The sequence below is a fragment of the Melopsittacus undulatus genome, chromosome 6, assembly GCF_012275295.1.
Source record: "Melopsittacus undulatus isolate bMelUnd1 chromosome 6, bMelUnd1.mat.Z, whole genome shotgun sequence".
Lineage (NCBI taxonomy): Eukaryota > Metazoa > Chordata > Aves > Psittaciformes > Psittaculidae > Melopsittacus > Melopsittacus undulatus.
The window spans coordinates 32,861,488-32,888,555 of record NC_047532.1 but is presented as its reverse complement, the minus strand read 5'-3'; positions in this window follow the sequence as shown (position 1 = coordinate 32,888,555).

Genomic DNA, 27,068 nt, shown 5'->3' with positions numbered 1-27,068 from the left:
ACTTGACAGAACAGAAAGCTAAGTCCTTAAGAATCTGCTTCCAAAAATCAAGGTTATCAAAAATAAAATAGAACAGAATCATATAATAGTTACAGTTGGAAATAACCTTAAGATCATCTAGTTCAAACTCCCCTCTCATAGGCAGGGACACCTCATCCTAATAGCATACTGTTAAAGGCTTCCTTTCTTGCTTTTTAAAATTCTGTTCACTTTATTGTCATAAATATGTCATAAAAAGCATACTGGGTCAAACCGTACTCAGAAGCATTGCAAAGTGCAACACAGGGGTCCAGAAGAATTAAACTGTAACACTACAGAAAATAAACCAAAGAATTACATGTACGTAACTGTTATTTCTCATGATGCTCCAAGTTTTCATCATATATAACCTGCCTTGAACCTTACATCTTTATAAATCCAATCAGTTATATAAAGGCTAGTAATAACAATCATTTATGGATCAATAAAAATTAAACAAAAACTAATAAAAGCTCAGGTTAAGAAGTACTGGTCATAAACAGCACTCAATCTTTAGCATGACATGTTCTTTCTTTCATGTCTGTCTTTGACTACACTGGTTTTTACCCACCAACAAACCTCAATCTATTCTTGGAGGACAACTGAGTAATATTCAGGAGCATCAGTGTTAATGCAACCTAAGCAACTGAAACAAAGGACACTGGAGAGAATGCTCCAGGGAACCAAGCTCAGACCCAAAACCAGCATGCAAGCAGACAGATTGTAACATCTCCATGCATGCACTCTTTTAAGTAATGTCTATGTTATGTGAATGGAGCCCAAACCAATTTTTGCTAAGCATCCACATGCATGCAAGTACCAAAAGCCTCTTGCCTCATCCTTGAGGCTTATTTTCACATCTTCCCACTGAATTCAGCTAGACTTGTATACAGGTAGTGTGATCACTTCAGAAAAGGCAGACGGTCCCTATCCTTATGCCTGTTCCATTAAACTCTTTTACCTGCACTTTTAATATCTTCTCATTTGCTAAATTCACAAGTTTGGAGACTTTCTCTTAAAGACACACCCAAGTATTTTAACCTTTCATTGTGATCAGTGATCAGCAACAGCATCACCTACATTAAACATTAACTTGCAGTATTAACTGTGCATTTAATACACAGTACGACTATCATCTTGCCTGCCCTCTGACTTATTTTGGGCATCTGAAGACACTTAGCCAATTCAAAATTCTTCCCAGAACGATGATACCTTTACAATGTATTTTCGAGCTCACTGTCTAGTGATGCAGGTAGATTTAAAGAACACATTTACTTTTTTGGTGTCTGGAATGTTTATTTTTGATTGTGTCAAAATTAATCTTACTTTCCCTCAACTAATGCTCTTCATACTGGTAGCAGAACCCTTAGCTTAAGAATATAGGCACATTTTCACTTATTGAGAAAAATCAACCAACTTAATAGATGCTGTTCTTGAGAATACTAGAATATGGATATAAATGCCAAAAATTTTCAACATTTATTCAACAAAAAAGATATATAGTTTTAATTAGAATCATAGAATCATAGAATAGTGTTGTGGTTTAATCCCAATCCGCACAGCTCGTTCACTCACTCCCCCCTTGCTCCCCCAACTCCCAGAGAGTTAGGAAAGAGAATACAAAGAATGTAGCCCCCACGGGTTGAGATAAGAACAGTTTAATAACTAAGGTATAACACAAATCACTACTGCTACCATTAATAATAGCAATAATGATAAAGCAAATAACAAGTGAAGAGAATACAACACCTCACCAGCCACCAACCCATAATTTACCCCACCCTGCCCGACTGAGCACTGACCAATACCTACTCCAACTCCCAGAGTCCCAGCCCTTCCGGGTAACTCTCGGTTACATCCTGGGTATGACGTGCTATGGTATGGAACACCTCTTTGGCTAGCCTGGGTCAGGTGTCCTGTCTCTCCTTCCTCCCAGCCTCCCTCCTTCCTGGCAGAGCATGAGGCTCAGAAAGTCCATGGACAAACCAAACAGTTTTGGTTTGAGCAGTAACTCAAAACATATGTGCTATCAGCAACCATTCCCAGCCCGAAAGTCAAAACACAGCACTGCACCAGCTACCAAGAAGGAGAAAAAAATGACTGCTACTGCTGAACCAAGGACAAATAGTTAGGGTTGGAAAGGACCTTAAAATCATCTAGTTCCAACCCCCCTGCCATGGGCAGGGACACCTCACACTAAGCCATATCACCCAAGGCTTTGTCCAACCTGGCCTTGAACACTGCCAGGGATGGAGCATTCACACCCTCCCTGGGCAACTCATTCCAGTATCTCACCACCCTAACAGTAAAGAATTTATTCCTTATATCCAATGTTATACAGAGGCATCAGTATGAATATATATGTGGGTATATAGCAGAAAACAATAAACACTTGGTTTTTTATCTATCAATCTATTCTATTTGCTGGTAATTCAATATGCAAAAGATTTATTTCTATTAACTTATGTTGGGGGTCGAGCATGGGCGCTTGAACAGGCCTACAGCAAGCTGTGAGAAAGTGAACTTATGACCCCAGGTTAAAAGAGGAAGAAGTGTCAAGATCAGCAAAACAGGAACGCAATAACAAGATGCCAGTAATTGCAAAAGCATGATGTAACGCTAAGCTGAAGCGAAGGTGTGAAACCAATCAGGAGAGGTAAAGGGGAGCGTGTATCCCTTGTGGGCAAAGCGAAGCAGCCAATCAAGTAATGCGTGATCGCGTGTAAGACAGTATATTAAGAGCAGCCTTGTAATCAATAAACGGAGCTTTTGTGAACCTACATCGTATCGGTGTTTTCTCCTCTCCACCTGGCCGCGGCAAACTTAGTCCTTAAAATCCAGCAACTGTTTCCCAGTAAGAAACTCTGTTCAGTCTACATTTAACTACAGAAAAATGTATTGTACCCACCTTTATGTCCTAAAAACCTAAGCTATAAAAATAAGAAGATAGAAGAATCAATGCTTCACTCAAGTGATGCATAAATCTGAGTTGCATCAAATACTGGAAGCCTATACTTAGAAATTACTTACCTCAATACCAAGATATAAATTATAAGGTGTAAATAGCTCTAATGGAGGGTTCAGAATGACTTTGTGAACAAATTAAAAAAAAAATATTTCAGAAGTGAACAGGGAACAGAAATAACCAATTTAGCTTACTGCTTTAGTTAACAAACCTTTTCCTAGGGAATAATTCTTACCATGATCCATTTAGTAATAAAAATGTAAAATATATGACACTTCATCTCAGAAAGTAAGTAAGTAATGAATACTATTTAAATTTTATTATGTACTGTTCTATCATAAATAACTTTTAACTTTGTCTGTTGCTTTCTATTTGCTTTTTTCTCTTAAATACTGGTGTGTAATTATTTCAAACCGTCTCAGGCAAAAATAATGGCAACCATACAGAGCGGAAGTTGCAGCCATTTTACCTGCACTAACACATGCAAATGTCATCTGGGAGGATTCTAAATTAGCACAACCCTCAGATTCCAAGCACCTAATTGTTTGGAGTTTACTGAATAGTCAAGTAATTAACTACTGAGGTTATTTTTATTTGAGCTGCAGGTATGAAAAAAAACACTATGTGCAGCCTTTGGAATCAGTGAAATTGTAGAGGTAAAAAAGAAATAAAATAAAAATAACACCATCATCTAGTCTGCAGTTTAGATTCCACTGCCTAAGTGTATCTTTCTCTTGTGGCTACTCTGGAGCTGATTACTTTATATAAGGTATTCCATATATTGATGGAGAGACTATTTATAAAGGTTCCATGAAAAGGAAGATGTATTGCTAAAAGCTGTGAGAACTATCTGCCATTATCTCTAGCATCTTTTGATCTTATTTATAAAGCCATGCAAATGAGTCATAGTCTTCGCACAGCTTCTTTCTCCAGCTATATGCTGTTGCCCAGCCACAGTTATATGCAGAAACACTGCAAAGTGAGTGTTATCCCTCCTCTTTCTTGCACATTCCCTCTACCCTGTTTACATGAACTCCTGTTTTCCAGTAGCTATTTATTTCCTTCTTCATTACCTCAATGCCTGCCCATAACAGGGACCCTCTTCCATGTACCCCATTTGCTAGTCATGAGGCTTACCAAAGGTTAAAGAGCAGGGGGAGGAAGGAGGAGGAGAGATCCATAGTAAAAGCACAAGCAAACCATAATGACTGGCTTTTTGTGACAAAATATTGCAGAACAGAAAGTAGAGAAACAACCAGCCTTCGAATTTAGGCATATGCCAAGAGCATATGGAGAAAAAAATGTCTTGGTAAGATATTTTACAGGGTGTAAGGGCCCTCTGAGGAGACAATCTTGAAAGAAATACCTACATTGGTAATTAATATATATCAACAAGCTGACTGACTGCCAATGCACTACAAATTCTGGGTTGATTGCAAATAGGGGATAAGAATCTGAGAGTGAAAATCTGGCAGTGAAAACAGCAGAAAGCTAAAACACACTAATAGAACCATATGAGCATCACACCTGGCACTGCAGGTACTCTGCAATACCTGCAACCTGAAGAGCTGGCTGGGTAGCTGAGGAATAGCCACACACACAAAGACTGTTTAAATCAGGAGAGGAAAAAAAACCCAACAAAACAACAGAAAAAAAAAAACAAAAACAAAACCACAAACCACAAACCCACACAACTGAAGAGCAACACAGCAGGCATACAAGGCAAAGTAATGCTCACTCATAGAAGGCCGAACTGCTGATGCTTGTCTTTACCTTAATTTTCCAGCATCCACTGGACTTAAACTTTAAAGAACAGTGTTCAAAGATTGATAAAGGAGAAGCAGCCTAAAACATCAACTAGGAGTTAGTATGCAAATAAACAATTGTAACATTTTAAATCTAAGGTGTCCCCCTGTGGCAGCTTGCTTGAGTTGTTTAGACTGGCTGCATCAAGCAGGAAATATTAATGAAACACTTCTGTCCCAATATAGCAGGGGTATAAAGTATACATAAATTAAACACTGCAAAATTAGTTAACATGGTTAGATTACCAATAGATAAATTAGATTAATATTAAAGTGATAGGTCACAGGATATGAAGATAGGATTCAAGAACACATCCTTGAACATCAGTCATACAACCATTTTTTTTTATCACAAGCAATGTGTTTAATACATTGCCACTGCTTGAATTTTAAAAATGTAGAACTTGCAAACATTGTATCAGGTGAAAAGAACCTGGTAGTTACACACTCTAAGAATGATAAAGAGAGGAAATCTGGCCTTCCTGAAATCAGGATCTTTTTTCATGCACTTCTGCAAGATAGTTACTTTCTCACCAATGAAGAAATCAAGCAAAAAATTGTTTCAAATTAGAATAAAACCTGCTTTTTACTATTAATATTTTAAATCACTGATACTTGAACATAATAAAATTTCAGTATTACATTCTTAAAATATTAATATTCTTGTTAGTTTTCTTTATCTTTTGTTGACAAAAGATGGTTCCCATCAAAATTTTGCATGTAATGTCCCCTTTATTTGCATGTATATTCTCACGTGTAAATTACCAACATATTTTAAGCAAAGGCAACTCAAAAAACTGATACTGTGATACCAAGGAATATTCCTTGCACATAAAATAATTCTATAGAACATTCTTATGTTATCCACATGATTTAATTGCCTTGCTTAATTTAATTCAGAACACCACACCCAATTCTGTGATGAGGTACAGTAGTTTACATTGATCTCCCTGCTTAAATAATTTTGTTTTCTGCTTTAAAAAAAAACAACATTTGGTTCCTAAGAGAAACTCATATTTATTGTGGGGTTTGTTACTTCATTTTTGAATAAAACTACATGGTATTGAATCCTGAAAGTATATGGATCCCTTCTGTAAAATATAACCTTAATCATGGACATAATTTGATATTTTTTAAGGTAGTGTTCAAATACATTTTCCTGGACTTATAAAGTTGTTTAAAAAATTTGTGTTGTAAGTGTGCCCAAAGCAAGGGTACTTCAATACTGAACATATTCAGTAAGAAGCACAGGCATTTACATGCCTTTGGTAAGGTGGAATGAGAATTCACAAATTATCAATAAAAATTAGTCAACTTCACTGTATATGCTAAATTTACTCTTTTATTACTTTCCTTACACTGTACAGTGATTCCTGCACATCAAAACATTCATATTCTGAAATGAAAATTCAGTTGAAACAGCTCTTCTCAATAGAGCTGTATTTTCAGCCACTGCAAACTGTATCACTGGCACAAAAAGCGTTTTCCATAAAATATTAAAACTTTTGTGTCTGCATTAGATCAAATGTTTTTCTGTTTCCTTTAAGAACTTTGAAATAAGCATTTTTTCCTGTTATTAATCCACACATGAACTAGCTTCTGTTGTTCTAATGCTAAACCTCTCTGACTGCAGAAAAGGTGACTAAATCAGTCTTTGATCACAATTACCACCATTTCAGTTGTCATCTTGCTTTGATGTTATGAGTCTCTTAACCTCAGCTAGTATCTTATTTTTACTTTTATTTTTTTAACCAATGGGTTCAGCAATGTTTGTATCTCTTGCAAGTATCCCATTTTAGTTTTGAAGTACTTCCTCTCCACACTATCCTTGTTTTTACAGCACAGATTACAAGCTCAAAATAGTTTACCATACTGGAAAGTTAAAGAAAACTCAGAAATTATCTCCATAAGAAGTGCTGGATAAACCAAGACACCTGCCTTGATATGCCCACTGTACCTGTAACATGACAGCAGTACTCTAATGACAGTCCAGATAAAAATAACAAATCCTTTACATGTAAAGGGTCACTGTCATATCCATTCTGATCTGGAGGCAGATAGCATTGTAAGAATATATTTTTTCTCTACTATGGCCTTGAAATCTTGTAAAAATTAAGTTTCCACTATGCACACAGAGAACTGCTCTCCAAAAACAGAGAAGGTCATGTTCTCATCCAAAATCTGACTGTTATGAAAGAAATTCAACTCAATAACCAAGGAGTAAGTAGTATACAGTAACACATTACTGGAACTGAGTCAATTTGCTTCACAGTGTCACTGAATTAATGGTTATTCATGCTTCCAAGACATGGGGGAATTTCAGTTGAGGGAAGTAAAATACTTGAATGAATTTGCTGAAAATGTGAGTGAAGGAAGAGGGCAGTTGTACAGTGTAATTCACTCACCAGGTGCTTATCGCTGGTCTGAAGAACAAGTGGGAAAATTGCATCTCCAGAAGAATATTTCACGGAGTGAACAGCCAGACACTGTGGGATATATTAACCATAGGTTGTAAGTTCCACTTAACTTACAGTTTCAAATACATGAAAAGTGAAAATTACTATCCATCACTCAAAGATTAATATTTTTCTTTAACCGAGGGCCTTTGTTTTCAAAACACATGGGAATCTTTGCAGCTATTATGAAGCCAGTTATAAGTAACATATAAAACCTTACATTCACAAGTTAGTCTTGTGCAACATAAACAAGTGCAGATATCTCAGAAGTCCCTAGACTGAAAAACAATCCTGCTGTAAATATCCTTGATATCAGCTAATTATATATTCCCTGTGACAGCTTTTAAGTCACTACAGAATAGATCATACTTCATAGCAACAAAGATGATGTCCCTTGGGACTGACTTTCCATTGAAGAGAGCTTTAATTTATTTATAGCTACGCTTTATACTGCAGATGACACTGGGAGTGCAGATAAGCTGTTTGAAAGAACTGTTCTCTCCTATTAAATTAGCTTCTGTAGTTACTTGATTAAAATCTTATTGCAAAAATAAAAGACTCAAACAAGTTTGTCTTATAACAAGGAATGGAAATGCATTCTGTGCTAGGAGCTAGTGAGAAAATAATGCCTAGAGCAAAGATTTCTTTTACAGTTTGTGAATGCCTTTTCTGCCAAAAGAAATAAAGAAAGCTTTACAATAAGTAACAGAGCTTTCCAAGAGAGCTTTTTGTGTATTGAATGATATATGGGCTGTTCCTGAAATGTTTTGAGCAGGCAGTCAGTGTAGGGCTGAAGAAGTGCAAAACGGCTTTGTCTGCTCAGTCCTGGGGTTGTTCTGTGGAGCTTCTGCTTTAGAATAGTGTATTCAAAGCCTCGGAAAATACTGTGCTCCTTACAGAAGTATAATTGTGATTATTGTTAAAGCAACTACTTCCATCTGCAATAGCAGCAACTGCAAGGCAAAATTAGTTCAGGCTCTTCAAGAAAACTTTCAAATACAATATAAACTTTACCATTGTCTGAACTTATGACCTACAGCCTGGCTCTTGGAGAAAACTAAGTTAAAATTAAAAGTTTATTACAAAGAGTTTTATGTTTCCTTTCGTGACTTGTGTATTGCATCGAAGACACTGGGTTCAGTAACATTGTCTCTATTTTTGACTCAGTACCCAGAGAAGTATTTTCCAACGTTTGAGCTAGTACTCTTTCTCCAGCATGAACTGAACATTTTCCTTTCATTGGATAATCAGTATTTGAATATTCCTTACTGAGCAGCGACTGTCCTGCGTAACCTCAGACAGCTTCCACGTGAAATTGCAAATCTAACAACAAAAGGCTGTATCTGAAATGGAAAATAAAATTTCAAACTCATTGGCTGCAACAAATCTAGGCAAAACTTAAAACAGAGATACATACATCCTGTTTTTCCAAAAATAACAGGTGCTTTTTGAGATTCCAAGTATGTGTTTCATCATCATTTTCCTAAACCAGCAGCTCACTGTTGGTCTTCCAGGCTTCATACTATTAAGGCTCTCAAAGACATATCAGTTGACTGCAAAAATCACCATCATGAACAATAATGTTGATATTAAGCTAACCTTCTTTTTATTTATAGCAAAAGGTTTTCCCAAAACCACACTGAACAGCAGACTCAGATGATCAGCTAATTAATCAGGTGGGAATTTTATGTTTATTTCTATCTCTGATCATTTAGGTGACAGGAAGGGATCTGGGGCAGTCACTCATGCTCTCAGCTTCAACATTTGCCTTCAACATTTATGCAGCCATGTGTTTTCTTAATCTGTTACTAAACTGCATCAAAAGAAAATGAAAGTGAAGGCTGAAAATTTATTTTCAAAGGTTTTGTTTATTTACTAAGGTACTGGTAAGGATAGGGCTTTGTCTTGTGATTTAAATATAAGCATCTTCCCTATATAAAACACAAATGTCTCATCTAAAGGTTGGCATTAACAATACTTTATTTACCAATTAGTTCAGCAGATTATTACACTGAAATTTAAATGTACTAATGGAATGTTTATTTTGTAATCATGTTACATTAATGCTAACGAGTGATGTACTTACCACTTCATAGATTATGTTTAAATTTAAATGCTCCAATCAGAAGCTGGATGTTAAATTGTACCTAACTACTTAAACAGTCTCTAACATATTAGCTAATTTTAAATACCGCTAGATTAATACAAGTATTTCTTCATATTGTAAGGATGCAGATTTTTTTAAAACATCACCAAGATAAATTGGTAGTTGTTACTCTGTGGGTATGATATTTCTTTCATAATTACAAGCATATAGGTATGAAGGAAACATCTTTTAAATAGTAAAACTTTTCCTGTTTTTTACACTGTTGTTATCAACTCATAAACTATTCAGGCTGGAATAACCTCACGATCAGAGTTTACAGGCAGGACAGAGACAAATGAATAGTAAGATGCAAAGATTTGTTGTCTTCATGATGCTGCTTATGAATGACAGCTCAGACACACCTTTTCCCTGCTAGAAATGAACAATAAATTGTATTAACTTCACAAAGACTGAGGCAGACTGCATCTCGAAAGATGTGCAATATGTTTATAGAGAAAATTGAAACCTTAGAACTTCAAAATCTGGATGATTTATTTCATGACCTATCTGTCCTTTGTTTAGATGCCAGGTTTGCCTTTTTTTCTTTAATAACTGCCAAAAAATTAATACACAATGTTCAAGGAATTTTTGTTCTTTGTTATAGATTATCATCCTCACTTACAGAATTATCAGGAGACATATTCCAAATGGGATCTGACGTCAGTACGCTGTTCAAACCTTTTGTATGCCTTTTTTGGTTGTCCCTGCTGTTCTTTTTTTAAAATAACAACAAAGTAAAGGTAATGTAAAGTCCTCATTCCCATAATAACTTGTTCAAGTACTGTATCAAAGAGAAATAAGCCACTGCTGATTTCATTAAAAGACAGCAGCAAAAAAACAAACAAACAACAAAAAAAACCTACACCACCAATAAAATAAAACCAGCTGTCATCTTGCTTTACATTTGCTGCGTTATTTTTTCACTTGGTTCTCCCAAACTCATTTAGTCTCATCTGAATCATTTAAAAGTTCTTTAAGTTTTTCTTAATGCTGCTGAGAAACTTTGCATTTATATAATTCCTAAAACGGTGTGTCCAAGGCAGCTCATTTGCTAGTGGCAGAGTCTAGAACAGATCTCAGATACTCAGTTTCCCATTCTACTCTTCCCACCTAGAAATTAGTCCCAGAAATCTGAGTTCAGATTAAAGGAACCTGATATTGACAACTCTGAAGATTTGCTCAGATGTATTCTATTGTTAGTGGCTATTCAAAGTACAGTTTTACAATTACTGTTATAAAACACAAATTTAATAAACAAAACATTAAGGATATTGTGATCTATAAGCCATACTCCATCTAATAAACAAGTATTTAGAAATGTAGTGCTTTTATACTATAGAAGATACTGGGATTAAATCTATAATGCCTTTGCTAGTGCATTTACTGAAGAAAGTGAATTAACAGGAAGGATGCTTCCTGAAAGGGAACTTATGAAAATTTGGAAATAGAACTGAGAAGGGAAAATGCCAAACTGTAAAATAAACAAGTAACACCCCACCCCCCAACCCCTCTTAATTCTAAAAAAAGAATGGCTCAGAGATAGCCATGTGGTGGAGAACTCGCAATATCACAGCAGTAGTTCCAGTGATCAAAAGACAATCAGTAAATAACATGAATGTTCATTATACTCAACTTCCATATTGTCCTGACATTGATATAAGTTTGGAGTTGAACAGCCAGTAGATGTAGTAATATGAGGGCTTATAGTAATGCTCATTATTACACAGAATGTCATTGCAGCAAAAGGGTAAGAAATTTGTAATTTCAAATATATTTTGGAATTCCTTATTAGTACATGCAGAAGTAGTTTGTTAAAAGAAGTGCATTTTTAAACACCAGTTTCCCAGGAGAAACACAGGAGCAGTGTGGGCATTACTGACCCAACAGACATACACAATGTCCCCACCCTACTCAGTACATCCTAACAAGCTTCTTAATGCCCATTCCAACAGCCTGCAGTTACCCTGCACTACTTTGAGATACTTCCCCCCCCTTAAAAAAAGCTTCCCACACCCTTGACACAGATCAAACATTAAGGTGATCAATAAAATTCTTTCCTTTAAATCTCTATTTTGGAAGAGCCTAATATCCAGAAATAATTCTTAAGTAAATGAGCTGGGGGGACACTCAGGCACTGGTGGCTAGTCACTGAGAGGAAAGAGGCAGGACTCATAGCAGGACAGGGGTCTGCTCTACTTCAAGGAACTGACAACACCAAACAGCAGAAAGGAAGTAATTCAGTCCAGTGCATGCTCTGATTTCATGAGTCAGTCTTTCTTACTGCTCATCTGAAAATTGCCAGAGCTAATTAATGTCAACTGTGACAAGATGGCCCTTCTTAATGAACTTGCATTTCTTTCCCCTGCAAGTAAACCACATCCCTCACATTTTGAATATAGTGTCACATGCAGACACTATCACTTTTGCCAGAAATATTGCTGCAAGTTTTGTATGTTGTTGAAATGCTCATTTCTCCACACAAAATTTACTTAAGCTACTGATTACATAAGGGCTCTTCTTTGTTTGACATTTGATTAAAAAAGAATTTACCACCTCCTTTCTTTAGTCCTTCCTTCTGCACATCATATTCTACAACACAAGCAAAAGGCATTTCTATTGAAATGCGCATTTTCTTTCTTTTTGCAAGTATTTATATACATTTCAGTATTTATAAGAAATTACTAAATCATAAATAAATCTTCTTTGGATCATCAAAGCTATTTTTCATTTACTTTCACACCTAACCTTTTTTAGAACTTAGTGAAAATACTATAAAAAGAAACCGAAAACACCAAAAAACACCAAACAAAAAAGTAGGTCAGATTATCATTTCACAGGGAAAGGGGTAGCTGTACATTTTTTACCTGCTAATTTACTAAATCCTATATGAGTAATAGTGTATGAAGAGGTCAGTCCCCACCAGTTGTGTATTTTAATTATTTACAGTTATCTCCCAAATAAAATTTTGCCTATCAACTGATTACCTTAACGTCAATTCTTCAAGTATCATAATTATTTTGAATATACTGTCTTTCATGTATCTCATTCCAGGTCAACATTCTTACAAATAACTCCAAAGACAAATTCCTTCCCTAGTGAAACACAAAGAAAAATACTTCTTCCTTCATGATTCAGTATACCATGAATAAAAAGGAGGTTTGGTCCTTTTCAGGGAGCTAGGGCCTAGAATACACTGCACTGAGAAACCTCAAATCTTGCTAGAATTTGGTCTAGTTGATTTCTTTACTAAATGAAAGACATGGATCTCATTTGCCCCTAACAGCAAAGCACATTCATCAGCAGCTGAGTATAGCCAGCATAGAGTCCGAGTACCAGCAGCCACATGGACTTGGCCACCCTCTGTGTGATGAGTGGGACCTAAGGAGGAGCAAAAAGACAGAGGATAATGATCAACTGGTCACAAACCTCTGATGGTGAATGTACAGTGTGCAACCGCTTAATCTGGGAAACACACCTGCAAGCCTTCCTGAAGAAGAGTATACACACATGGAAGTATCAACATAAATGCCAGGGAGACCACAGAGCTTCCTCTGCTTCCCAAACTCATCACTTGATATGTTGCTGCTTTTAGTTCATGCCCCGCTTTCTGTGCATCTCCTGCATAAACTGCAGGAGGTGAGTAGTCATACACGAATTTCAATGCTCAGATTGTACAGCTCATGTATTGATTCAGTCATTATTCACTCTTATTATAATAGCTCTGTTTTTTTTTTCTTTATCAGCTTTTAATTTAATATGGACCACATAGAAATACCATGAAATCACAGGGTAGCATGTAGCATAACTAAACAGATAACATATACTGAAAATATCCCTTTTCACCTGCCACTTCTTTGTTTGTATTCAATCCTCTTTATCTGAATTTCTTTCAGCATCATAAAGCTGCAGCAACACTGATGATGTGGGTCAGTGTAATTTCAGACTAGCAATTTTTGCACTCACATAGTTGGAGTGAAAAATATATGGAGGAGTGTCCACTGTTCATTTTCTACACGCACATGAAAAACCCTTCATTACTCAAGAGAGACAAAACATTTAAATGGTAAAGTCAATAGTTAAAATTAGCTAGGAGATTAGATGCTTTGCTATGTGTAGATTTATCATGAGAACTACAAGCATTATGGCAACATTAAATCATAGAATGTTTAGAGTGGGAACGGACCTTAAAGGTCATACAGTTCCAATCCACCTGCCATGGGCAGGGACACCTATGACTAGATCAGGTTGCTCAAAGCCCTGTCCAACCTAGACTTGAACACTGCCAGGGATAGAGCACCTCATAACTTCTCTGGGCAACTTATTACCGAGCCTCACCACCTTCATAGTGCAGAATTTCTTCCTAATATCTAATCTAAATCTATACCCAATTTAAAGCCATTCCCCCTTGTCCTATCACTACATGCCCCTGTAAAAAGTCACTCTCCAGCTTTCTTGTAGAACCCCTTCAGTTACTGGAAGACTGCAAGAAAGACTCCCAACAGCCTTCTCTTCTTGAGGCTGAACAAGCCTAACTTTCTCAGCCTGTCTCCATGGAAGAGGTGGTCCAGCCTTCTGATCATCTTTGTGGCCCTCCTCTGGACTTGCTCAAACAGGTCCACACTGCTCTTGTGTTGGCGGCCTCAGAGCTGAACACATAACTAGTATGAAACTGAAGCTTTAATTAAATCTGATTTTTGAGATTATGACATATTGGACATTGAAAGCATTTACCTACTTTTTAAAATAGGGAGGTTATTCTGATCCAAGTTGCATAAATATAATGAAAATTAAACCCCAGGAAAATCTACAGAAATGTTTTTCTCATCATCTCCTTAGTAACTAAAATTTAAACAGTTACTCAATGCTCTGATTTGAGCTCATAAGCAGAACCCTTTACACTAGTTTTTAACTGATGGTTCCTGGCTGCACAGAGTGTTGGGCTGTTTGTTTTTTAGTCTTCAAATCAATATGTACAAGATTCACTGTTGTGGGCTGCCTTCATATCCCAGATGGCCTCTGTGAAATACTGGTCCACCTCCCTACAAGATGTTTTAGAAGGAAGTTTGTAGACTATATAAAGCAATGTCTCCAGATACTTACTCAATGTTCTTTAAAAGTTCAGAAGCTGCAGCCCACCCAACCACAAAACTGCAGTCATAGTGCCAGAGGATAAATGGGGATCTGCAGCCAAAGAGGTGATTTAGGAAGTCTGCTGAAAAACTTCAGCTGAAATTTATGTGCATTTAGAGAGCAGTCTGAAGCTCACAAAAACTGGGGTCTCAGGCCAAAAGAAAGTAGATGTTGGCTCACTCCAAGTGTTTTGCTCAGCTGGAGCTCTGGCGAGGGCTATCTTTGCAGCCTGAACATATCAGAGAAAACAAACCAAATCTGGAATAAAACTTAAGACTGGGATCTAGCTTCTGTATCAAGCACAGGATACTGCACAAGTCTGTTCTACTACTAAAGAGCTCACTCTTCTCTCTTCAGACAGGGCCAGTATATACTGTATCAAAAATTTACTTTAAAAAAACCCACCAATATTCCTGTGTTCAAAGAGGATCCAACGAAACTTAATAGTGATCAACTCACAAATGCCAGAAGTTTGGGGTTTTTTACAACCTGCCAAGCTCATATATGAACTACAGCACATCATTCCATACTAGCTACATCCCAGTAGCCCACATCAGCTCCATCACTGTCAGCCAGAGCGAACCTCAAAGGTCTCTTCTGATTTAGGTTCATTTTTCAGCTGCCGAAACAGAGGCTCACTATTGCTGTCAGAATTATCATCTGAGTTGCAGAAACATTTGTCCACTTACACCATCCATATTAGTCTGGATACTTTCAAGACATGACAGGTATGGTCTTTAACAAAACATGAAGAAAGGCCACAATTCTTGGAAATAAAATATATTGGGGGTGAAGGCTCTAGAAAGGAAGATGAAACCCAAACCTGACCCATGCTTCATATGAAAACTGTTGCTTTATTTTATAATTAAAAAAATAATTTGTGTTCAAACAGAAGTTTGTGAGACATTCACTCCTAATGCACTGTTAATAATTGCCTTAAAATAAGAGTGTAGGAGGGTGGCTTTTCAAAGAGTGAGAAGAGAAACAGGCTGACAGAGAAAGCCCTGAAGGAAATGCCAAAAGATGGATGGTTGTATTAAATTCTCTTATTCAATGGCTCTTGTTTCATAACCCAGAAGTTTCATACAGCCACCCATTCTACCAGTCTTCCAACTATTCTTGATACGGCCATAAAAAGCAGCACATTGACACTTCAGCACTACATCTGGAACAATATTGCGGTAAGCAAAAAGCTGCTCTGAAGCCTACAGTGGCACTTTCATGTCATAGGGATGTCCTCTGTGAGCCAAGTTGTGCATGTCCCAAAGCCTCTTCAGCTGTGGAGCCCCCCTAGAAGATTTTACAGTTGCAACTGACACATTGTTATTTCAGCAATAAAAACAACAAGCTAAGAAGATCAAATTTAAACAATAATAATTGTCAGATTTCATCCATGGGAAAAGGAGGAAAGAAAGAAGTATGTAAGCCAGATATTAACAGACCTTTTGCCCTATTGAAACTCTTAAAATTAGTGAGAAAAAAGTAATCCAAGAATTTCATTGACTACATATTCCCTTTAGTCTAGAAAATATACAGTTTATGAGGATGCCCACCCATCTAGTCTTAATTTTAGAATCATAGAATAGTTAGGGTCGGAAAGGACCTCAAGATCATCTAGTTCCAACCCCCCTGCCATGAGCAGGGATACCTCACACTAAACCATGTCACCCAAGGCTCTGTCCAACCTGGCCTTGAACACCACCAGGGATGGAGCATTCACAACTTCCCTGGGCAACCCATTCCAGTACCTCACCACCCTAACAGTAAAACACTTCCTCCTTTATATCCAATCTAAACTTCCCCCATTTAAGTTTTAACCCATTACCCTTTGTCCTATCACTACAGTCCCTAATGAAGAATGCCTCCCCAGCATCCTTAAAGGGCCCCCTTCAGATACTGGAATAGAATAATCCATTTATGTGGAGAAAAAAAATATCCTGTCAAGTGCTTAGCAGGGCCCTCTAGGAGACTTATGCCACAAATGCTGCTTTGCAGAAAGAGTCCCTTTCCTTTCTTTGTTATCTCAACCTCTATTGTAATCTCTAAAAGATCCAGTAGCCTGTATGATGCACATGACCAACAACCAGCACAAGTAACATTACTGACCACCTACACTCAAACAGATTATAACATTTAGGCATTTGAAAAATCAGTTCATAATTCTACAGTTACTTCACATAAACATGCATTCTGTATAAATAAGCATCAGTTCTAACAAGTAGCTAATTTAAATGCCTTTGGCTATCTAGATGTTGGAAACTGTTGGAAACTTTGCAAAGTTTTCTCTTGAAAACTCATTCTACCTGTCACTTAGTAAATACAAGTTCTAAGCTTGCCCCAGATGACTATATTCCATGCTTACTGAAGCAGCACAGTTTCTGCCACAGTATTTAGGGCTAGGAGAAATGAGATTTCAAAGGCTTATTATTTGCTAAAAATATGTTTCCAAAGGGAAACAAATGCAACAAAATGCACCAATGTCATTCCAAGTTTGCAGACAACATGAAATAGTAGTTATGATTTAGTTGAAATATAATGAAACAAATGTCAATTAATTATTTCCCTAGTGATCAAACTACCAGCCTTTGCATGTGCTGTAAATCCCAACTAACTCCAAGACTTAACATGGAACCAAAAACTCTATCTGCCATTTGGCCCAAAATGACGGTTTTCCTTGAGAGACTATTCAATATTTTTTCTTCTTTAAATTCTACTGCATACTGAATTTTAAAACTAAATAAAACTGTAAAATGATTAATCAGGTGTCAAATAAGAATAGGCACAACATGGGTGTTGCTATATTTAATATTTTCATGTTTAAATTGCTACATCCCTGCCAATTTTATCTACTGCCAACAGCTGCATTATCTATAGGTTAGATCCCAGGAGAACTGTAAAAACCAAGAGTAATTTGTTGCAAGGATTTAGTCAAGATAATTGCATAATGTGCAAGAACCTGGTTTCCATCTTGAATTTAGGTGTGTGTTTCTCTTCACTTCTAATTCAGGACCCCACTCAAGAAGAAATTTCCTCCCTCCCTTTTTTCCAACATTATCCTCCTGAAACCTTCAATAAAAAAAATGTGTTTTTGATTTCAATATTCATTAATGAGCATCACTCAGAGTTTTACTCCAGAATAATACATATAAAATCATATTTCCCTTATTTATATACCCATGGCTAGAGCTTCTCCTCCAAACACCCAGTGATTGCTAAAAATTTTAAATTCAGTTTTTAATTAATATAAGCTGAATGTAATCTGTTCAAGTATGACCCAAATTGTCTACATCTTTAATCAGACTCATCATCTTTATTAATTTTAATTCACATTAGATAGCATCTGAAGTTGGCAGAGTTAAACATATTCCAACACCACCTTTTTAATTCCAGGAATAACACTGGCTCCTGGCTGAAAAAGTTCCACTTTACATCCCCATATGCAGGCTGCATTTTTTCCATGCGTAGTCGACACAATTACAGTTACCCATATTACTGAGAAAAAAGTGTCAGTAACAGAAAGGAGGTTTTGTGCTGCTGAGATACATGGATACAAACAGGTCAAAGACAGCAGCCAGCCTGGATGTAAATTCTTCCTACTCAGAAAACTAGTGCTACAGTAACCATACTCAGGCTACCAAGATCTTAGACATCAAGATTTTCACTGTTGTGATTCCACATCCTACTGAATTAAAGGATAAACAAATTTGGGCTTTAGGCCTGACTGTCAACTTGCCTCGTGTTAACAGAATGTAGTCAGATCGTGTTGGAGGCCACATGGATCCCAAAATGATGGGGTGGCAGGGAGGAGTGGCTGTTTTTTTGGTGTTTTGGTCTTTGGTTTGTTTTTTTTTCTTGGGGGGGGGCGTCAGTTGTTGCTGTTTAGTTGTTGGGCTTGTTTGTTTGGAGTTTTGGGTTTTGTTTGCTTCCTTTTTTGTTCTTGTTTGTTTGTTCATTTTGGGGATTGGGTTTGTTGTTTTGTTTTTTGTTAGGGTATTTTGGTTGCACCAAGTAAAGCCTGAAAAATTTGTGTTCCTGGATACTGAATTGCATCCTTCGTCTCCATATGACATCTCTTTTCACAGCTTTTAAGGATCAGTGGGACGCTATCACCCTTAACAGTCACAGTATCTACTCAAACATATTTGGAAATTGGGTTTAAATGTTTAGGGATTGCTGTTTTCCGAGAAGAGTATGTAATACCTTCCTCCATTTTTATATGTTTTTAAGCAAACAGTGCCTGAGTAAACTAAGTCCAATGGTCTCAATTCCAATAAAGCTGGTGTAAATTAAAGAAAATATAGGACAGCAAAGAAAAGAAAGTCAGACTTTGTCACCTTATTCATATTTACAATATAAATGTAACTACTCTGACTTGAAATGAAAGAAGTATCCTAGCTGCAAATACCACAGTTTATATTAATTAGCGAGTTATTTCCACAGTGAGACAAGTGTAAAAGTAGATGTCAGGTGTTCTTTGCTCATCTTTTTTTCAACTAATGATTAACAAGAATGATAATAGGTCAACCAAAACAATTTATACTGCCTGAAATAATTATTTCAGTAATAGTTCTTCATTTATCTTCTTCCACTGCAAACCACAAATTATTTATGACTATTAAATCTTCAAGACACTGACACCTTATCATTTGTCTAAGGTAGCTTAATTTTATATGTAGGCACTATGTTGCAAGCACTCTTGTAATGGGAAAACAAGCAAAGAAGATAGAAATTATATTTTAGAGGGGCAAATAACTTCTTACTTTCTTACGGAGAATTTTGCATGCCTCAAAAGTACTGTTAACCACAAATATGCCAGCATTTCAAAGAATGGTCACAAAAAGTTTATATAATGGGGAGCACATAAATCAATTCCACCTTCCTTTAACAAAGGAGACGTTGCTCTATCAGGATCTATTCTGTGTTTCTGACTCTGCTATGAACTCTGGAAGCAACACTGTCTGGTGGCTGACTAAGAGATTCCAGGACCAGTCCCTCTGTCAAAGTGCTCTTCAGCAATATTTGACAGAGCCTCAGACTCTGGGCAGGTACCCACTTCAATAACACAGGAGGTATAAACAGCACAATTCTCTCCCACCATGAGGCTGGACATACTGGTACAAAAGCCATTCATTCGCCTCCCCATGCATCCTACAAGACTAATAGTTATGAATTCAGAAACTGCAGTTGTGGGGATCATTACATTGAACCCAACATGGTTAATTTCACTACATTTCTCTGGAGGCAAATTATCAATAAATGTAACAACAATCAATAACAACAACAAAACATCACTTAGATCAGGTAGCACTGCTTCTGTTTATAAGCAGAGATGCCACAAACAATAGCACCCACTTGCTCCTATTCACAGTTGGTTCAAGATTAATAAAACTCATGTGGGTTCTTATGGACCTGGAGAGAGCTTATTTTTATGAAAAAATTGATAGATAAAAAGTATGTTCTGCTGTACCTCAGTAAATCTGCAAGCTTTAAGCCACTTTAGTGAAAACGCTATGGAAAACCAGCAGCATAATTAATATGTTAGTTTAACTGGGGAGTTTGTTGAATATAGATCAAGTTCCAGTTTCATATATAGGGCATATTTCAGAGTCATTCATAGATTGTGAAACAGAAATGAAAGCTGGCATCAGCTAACAGAGCATCTCCTAATATGTGTAGATATCTTCCATCAGTAAAATTTATTTTTTTTCCAAGGAAGACTGTCCTTATCTCCCTTTAATTCTAACCATATAATCATTTCATTCACTTTTAGTTTGCATTCATCTGTTTGTCTTGAGTGCATTCAAGTAGCGTTCAAATAATTCTGTAAGTTATTAAGACAACAGGAAATTGACTTGGTAAAATCATCTGTGTTTATGCTACTTAGTATTACTATAATACATAAATTCCTGTCCAGAACATAATTGAGAATTAAAAGGAAAACATGTCTTCAACAAATCTTGATTTATAAGATACTTAATGCACTTTATAATGGTAACTTGTTCTAAGAGAATTACTAAGTAGTAACAGGCAACACAATAAGCAGTAATGGTACAAGAAACAAAAACAAAAATGCAAGTAATTGAATGTATATTTAAAGAAGTACATGCTGGGTAATACTCAGCAACTGAAAACCAAGAACCCAGTTTTAGGCATATTCTTCCTAACCTATTAGTTAATGGATACTTGTCTGAAACAAACAAGGCAAACAAGTAGAAAACAACCATTATTCTGCAGCACTCTAAAAAGACTTCTCAGGGCCATTATCTGATTTCATGCAGTGCATATACATATATGCAGCAAGTAAAGTCTACTGCTTGGAAGTTTCACTGTGAGAGACTGATCTGAAATCAGACTTCACTGTCCACTGTCTGAAAGGTTGGTCTGAGGAACTGAAATGGAACTCCACTGACCATTGTCTCAGAGATGCATGGGAGGAGTTGAGATATGATTCTTCCATCCATTGCCTGGGAGAAGGGAGTAAGGAACTGAACTGGGACTCCACCATCCATTACCTCGAGGATTGGTGTGAGGAACTGCTACCCATTATCCCAAGAACTGCTGCAGACAGGTGTGTGTGCAGACACACAAGTGCAACCGAAGAGGGGGCTGCAAGACCAGGGAAACTGGTTCACCAGGAACATGTAATACATGACATGAAGAACAGAGGTACTCTCCCCAGCTCATTATAAAGTGGGAAAAGGTAATCACCAAGGCACATTGCCAGGGAGCCATTGTCATGAGGATGACTCCAGAAGGACACCTCCACGAGGACACTCTCCACTGATGATTACTATGGACCCTGAGGGACACCCTCCGTAAGACATGGCTATGAGGGCAACTCCAGGAGACACAATCCATTGGGTACCTTCAAAGGAATTCCAGGAGGACACCTCCAAGAGGACACCCACCTCCAAAGTACTTTCACGGGGCGCTCTGTGCTGATACCGACTACGAACCCTGAAGAACTCCCACCACTGACGACGATGACAATGGATCCCAGGGACACCACAGGATCCACGGTGGTGACTCTCTCTCTATATTCACCCCAAATCCTTGCTTCATTTTCTACTTTTTTTTTTTCTCCAGTCTGTCCTATTGCTATTCCCCTTATTACAATAATTCCCCCTTTTCAAAATAAGTGTCTTTTTGTAATTTGTAATAAGTAAAATATCCAGTTACAGTACTTGACCTCGTTTGCATCTTAATTTCACTCTTGGGATCACAAACTGAAACAGGGTCTGGAATTGTTTTTTTTTTTCTCCAATCAGACCCTGACAATCACGAAAACAAGGCAAGTCCCTAGTCAACAGGCCCACTGCCTTGAATTCAGAGAATGGCATAAACATTTCCCACATAATTTTTGGGTGCCTCAAAAGATGCATAAGGTGATAATGGCCTAGTTAAGGCCATCACATTTTTCCTTTTCTTCCCCAAGCATTAGCAATAGAGAAGTAGTAGATACTGGCCTGGGTTGGCTGGCTCTGACTGTGCACACTCAAGCAAGATATAAATAGGGCTTAATTGATGCATAAACTGACACAAGCAGCAAGATAATATTATCAAGAGTCTTTTGTATCGGAGACAAGAATAACAACCAGATAACAACTGAATAGGCTTTATACATACACACATATAGAATCATAGAATAGTCAGGGTCGGAAAGGACCTCAAGATCATCTAGTTCCAACCCCCCTGCCATGAGCAGGGATACCTCACACTAAACCATGTCACCCAAGGCTCTGTCCAACCTGGCCTTGAACACCACCAGGGATGGAGCATTCACAACTTCCCTGGGCAACCCATTCCAGTACCTCACCACCCTAACAGTAAAACACTTCCTCCTTTATATCCAATCTAAACTTCCCCCATTTAAGTTTTAACCCATTACCCTTTGTCCTATCACTACAGTCCCTAATGAAGAATGCCTCCCCAGCATCCTTAAAGGGCCCCCTTCAGATACTGGAATAGAATAATCCATTTATGTGGAGAAAAAAATATCCTGTCAAGTGCTTAGCAGGGCCCTCTAGGAGACTTATGCCACAAATGCTGCTTTGCAGAAAGAGTTCCTTTCCTTTCTTTGTTATCTCAACCTCTATTGTAATCTCTAAAAGATCCAGTAGCCTGTATGATGCACATGACCAACAACCAGCACAAGTAACATTACTGACCACCTACACTCAAACAGATTATAACATTTAGGCATTTGAAAAATCAGTTCATAATTCTACAGTTACTTCACATAAACATGCATTCTGTATAAATAAGCATCAGTTCTAACAAGTAGCTAATTTAAATGCCATGGTCAGGGACACCTCACACTAAACCATGTCACACAAGCCTCCATTGAGCCTGGCCTTGAACACTGCCAGGGATGGAGCATTCATAATTTCCTTGGGCAACCCATTCCAGTTCCTCACTACCCTCACAGTAAAGAACTTCTTCCTTCTATCTAACCTAAACTTCTCCGGTTTAAGTTTGAACTAATTATTTCTGGTCTCCTTCCCCCTGCCTCCAAAGATATCCTTTTCCAGTTTCTCTCAAGAAGTCTGTAATCTAACAGAAATCTATTTGAAATTAAATCCAGGACAGTTGCACCAGTCCTGCTTTGTATCCTGACTTGTAATTTTTTGTCCACTTGAAGGAGCTATCCAGCTCTAACACAAATAATAAAACCACAGTATGGGAACTGCTGTAGCCCTGAAAATAAGAGCTGTCAGCATGATGAAACCAAAACAGAATAGAGACGAGATCTATTAACCCAAAACTCAGGTTTCTGAAGACCAAGTGGTTATAAACACGTACATGCTGCCCTATCAAAGAGATAGTAACTACCCAATTTTTTCATTCTAGTATAAATACAGCATAAGAGCTATCTTTTTACACAGCTGTGTAAACTCTATCACCTTGAATGCACAGTGCATAATTAATCCAACAACCACAACCTCAGTTTTTTTCTACTTACCTTGTTTGTAGGAAACCTGCCTTTTATTTGTGCTGTTATCTCTGATCCACAAGAGGTAATTGAAGGGGTGTCTTACTATGCACCAAACCCCTTTCTTCTTAGTTATAATGTCATGATGAAACCTACAGGAACTAATGACAATAAAAATAAATATATATATAAAAAAAAACAAAAAAACCCACCAACACCCCCCCCCCCAACCCCAAACTAAAACTAAATAAAAAACACAACACAAAACCCCAAAGCTTTGTGGAGTTCAGATAACCAAATTTGAATTTCCCAGATGTAGCAGGATACATTATACCCAGTATTAGAATCACTTCACAACAGTAATTCACCATTCCATGAGGATCTAAATGGCTGGTAATAGACATGACTCCTTCATTCTCAGTTTGGAAATCCTGTTATAGGTTCAACATGTACCTCAGTGAGGAACTGTAGTGCCCAGTCTGCTGGTCTGGTCAACACTTTCCCTTTTGTTAACAGGGCACAGCAAATTTACAAATTACAGCATGTAATGGAAGCCATATTTAAAGCTGTAATAACATTTTAGATTATTACAGCTAGAAAAGTAATACTTGTTTGATGATGAACAGAAGTCTTCTGTGAAATTCACCAATTTTCTATTTGTTTTTGATTGAAGGTGTTTATAAATAAAAATTTACAATATATTACTTTAACACTGGTTTGGTTTAAATCTACTTATAACTGACTTTTGTAACAAGGAAGCAAACTGATACAGATCATGTTGAATTTCTCATGCAGCTTTTCTATTACACTTAGCAATTATTAAGGAAAATGTGATCATTTTCTGTATGCACCTCATTTATTAAAGAGTATATTCTATATACCACTCTTGTTCCACAGGACTTTTACTCTGTTATGGTATATAAAATGTGTTGTAAAACTTGTAACAAAAAACAATACAAAAAACCATAAAAACTAATTAAATCATATCCAACAAAATTCTAATATTTCAGATTGAGCCATGCAAAGAAGATTAGCTACAAGAGAGAAAATCCATTTGTGGGTATTGTTCCACAACAGGAGCTTGTTTGCAGAGGAAGTTTATTTCAGTACATCGGTGAATTCTACATGAACATCACTCATTCCATACAGTCCCTAATATTAAGCTGAGCAGAAAAAAAATATATATATTTTTGTGAAAGCTTTTAAAGATCACATTCAACTTCAGGAGCCTCCAGATGAAAAATGTGTGGAAAATGACAGAAGCTAGAAAAGGCAGTACAAGTCCACAGTGCAATTTCCAAACATAATTTATGTGAGAGGAGCTTGAATTTTGGTTCCCCAGAATGGAAGGGGTTTACTATAATGATTAAAGTACTTGCTATGCAGGAGTGCCCCTCTCTCAAGGAACTTTACTAATCTTTTTGATTTCCCAAAGAAGTGCCCATTTAGAACAAAAAAATCACTCCCCAACCAACAAAAAAAACCCCTATCTAATTCCTACAATTGTATTCCAGAGGCATCAGTCATAATTTTAATATTATTAGGTCTCTGCAGAGGTGTGTTTACAAGACAGTGTTTACAAATATCACACTTTACTGAACAATTGACACATGTATTGGTTTCCTGGCTCTCAGTTCATAAGCTTGACAAGCAAGAAGCAGCGACAACAAATCAAATAGAGGTTCCAGGACACATCAGGCATTCTGAAGATACTTGGGCATTTAATTACTTACTACCACCCACTTAGGTTACACATAGATTGCTTTAGATTCAATCAGACAGTGACAATGTTTATTTTGTAATTGAACAAGTGAACACCTACAACCTATAACCAGGGCAATATCTATGCCATGCCTCCCCCCTTGCCCTCCCTACCCCGGCCTTTCAAACCTTCTATGCTTGGATGTGAGACTACAGTTTAAATTAAAAACCCTAATATAACAGGAAAAGATTTTTCTGCAATAACCATCCTACAGAAACTAGCACAGTGTCACCTCCTAAGTATTTCCCTTCTTCATCTCACTCTTCTTTTTCCCTGTCACTCAGAACCTTAAAAAAAAACCTACTCAAAACTGTCTAGGAAAAAAAGGTTTAAAAAAAAAAAACCCAACAACTGAACAAAACAAAACACCAACTTCAAGACCTCATCAGACCCACTGTGTAGGTTAGTTGGAAAACCAGAAATGTTCCCAGATTTACAGTGCTGGACATCTGCATGAAGCTTCTGCAATTCACGAATGAGTTTGAGAGAAATATTGTCCTTTCAATGATGATTTTTAAGTTTTCCATTTACAAATGTAGCTGAAAAAACTGGTGCATACTAATGCTTTTCAAATTATAATGCAACTCAAACAAGAGAAGTGACTCAATCCATGTAATTAGGAACAAGCACCAAGCATCATTTCAAAAGCTTATGGTTAAAACTTCTCCTATAATATAGATGAACAGGAAGAATTTCAAGCCTATTTAAAGTAAAACTCCAACACCCCAGAAACCAAAAAGTCTGAAAAATTTTTGAAAAATTATTATATTTTCATTTAATTTCCTGCTGCTCTATACAACTCAAAGGCCTTGGAGAAAAATGCTGTTCTTCAGTCATACACAGGTAAGAGCGACTGTAACGTGAATTAACTAATTTTCTGTATCTTAGAAATAGTATCTTTCAAAAAAAAATTATTGATTTGCATTTTTTAAAAAATATTGCGCTCTAGTCTCTTAATAATGTTATAACTGCTGTGCGATTAGGCAAATGAGCTCTAGTATCACACAAAGAATATCTTTCAAGATACAATTATGTTATAAAGGCGAAAAGTAGATATGCCATATACATACTCTTTTTTTCTATTCTCCAAAGGTATTTTAAGACATTCTTAACATTTAAAATAGTGAAGATTTTGCCCAGTGGGGGATGTGGCTGTGCAGTAACAACTTGTCGGGATTTTTTTTAAAACTCTTAAAGCACTTGAAATAATATGCATCTTCAGTCTTAATTTTCTGGTTACAGATGTGGTTTAGTTTTTTTTATGTTCCTAAGACATTTATATTTAAAACATGAGCACAGGCAGCATAGCATGCCTGCTCTAATGTCACTAATGGAACTTAAATGATTCTTTTTTGGCAATTTAGAGTTAGTTCTTTTTTCTTTTTTTTTTTATTTTTTAAATCTAATACTTTGTGGGGTTGATAGCTGTAAACAAGAAAGTGCCTGCAGTATTGCAGTATGAAAGCAGACTTTGGGAGTGAGCAAGTATCAATCTCTGCTTATCCATTACTCCAGGAACTTCCAGCTCCCTCAAACTATTAATTTACACACAGAAAGGTACAAAAAAAGAATAGGAAATAAAATATTTGCATCTATGCAACCCTTTCAATTTCTAGGATGCTTCCAACTTTTCCAAGGAAACTAGTTGGCTTCTCACTCCAGTGAGAAGCATTAGGTGGTTGCATTACACCTCAAGGTACACAAGAAGAAATTTCATATTGCAGCAGAACTTGGAAAACCCAGTGAATTATCACTACTCATTAGCCTTGAACTTCAACTATTAGAGAGAAGCATGAGCCATAAACAGGCTACTACTGTTAAACTTTAATTTTACTGCAAAAAGTGGGAGAAATA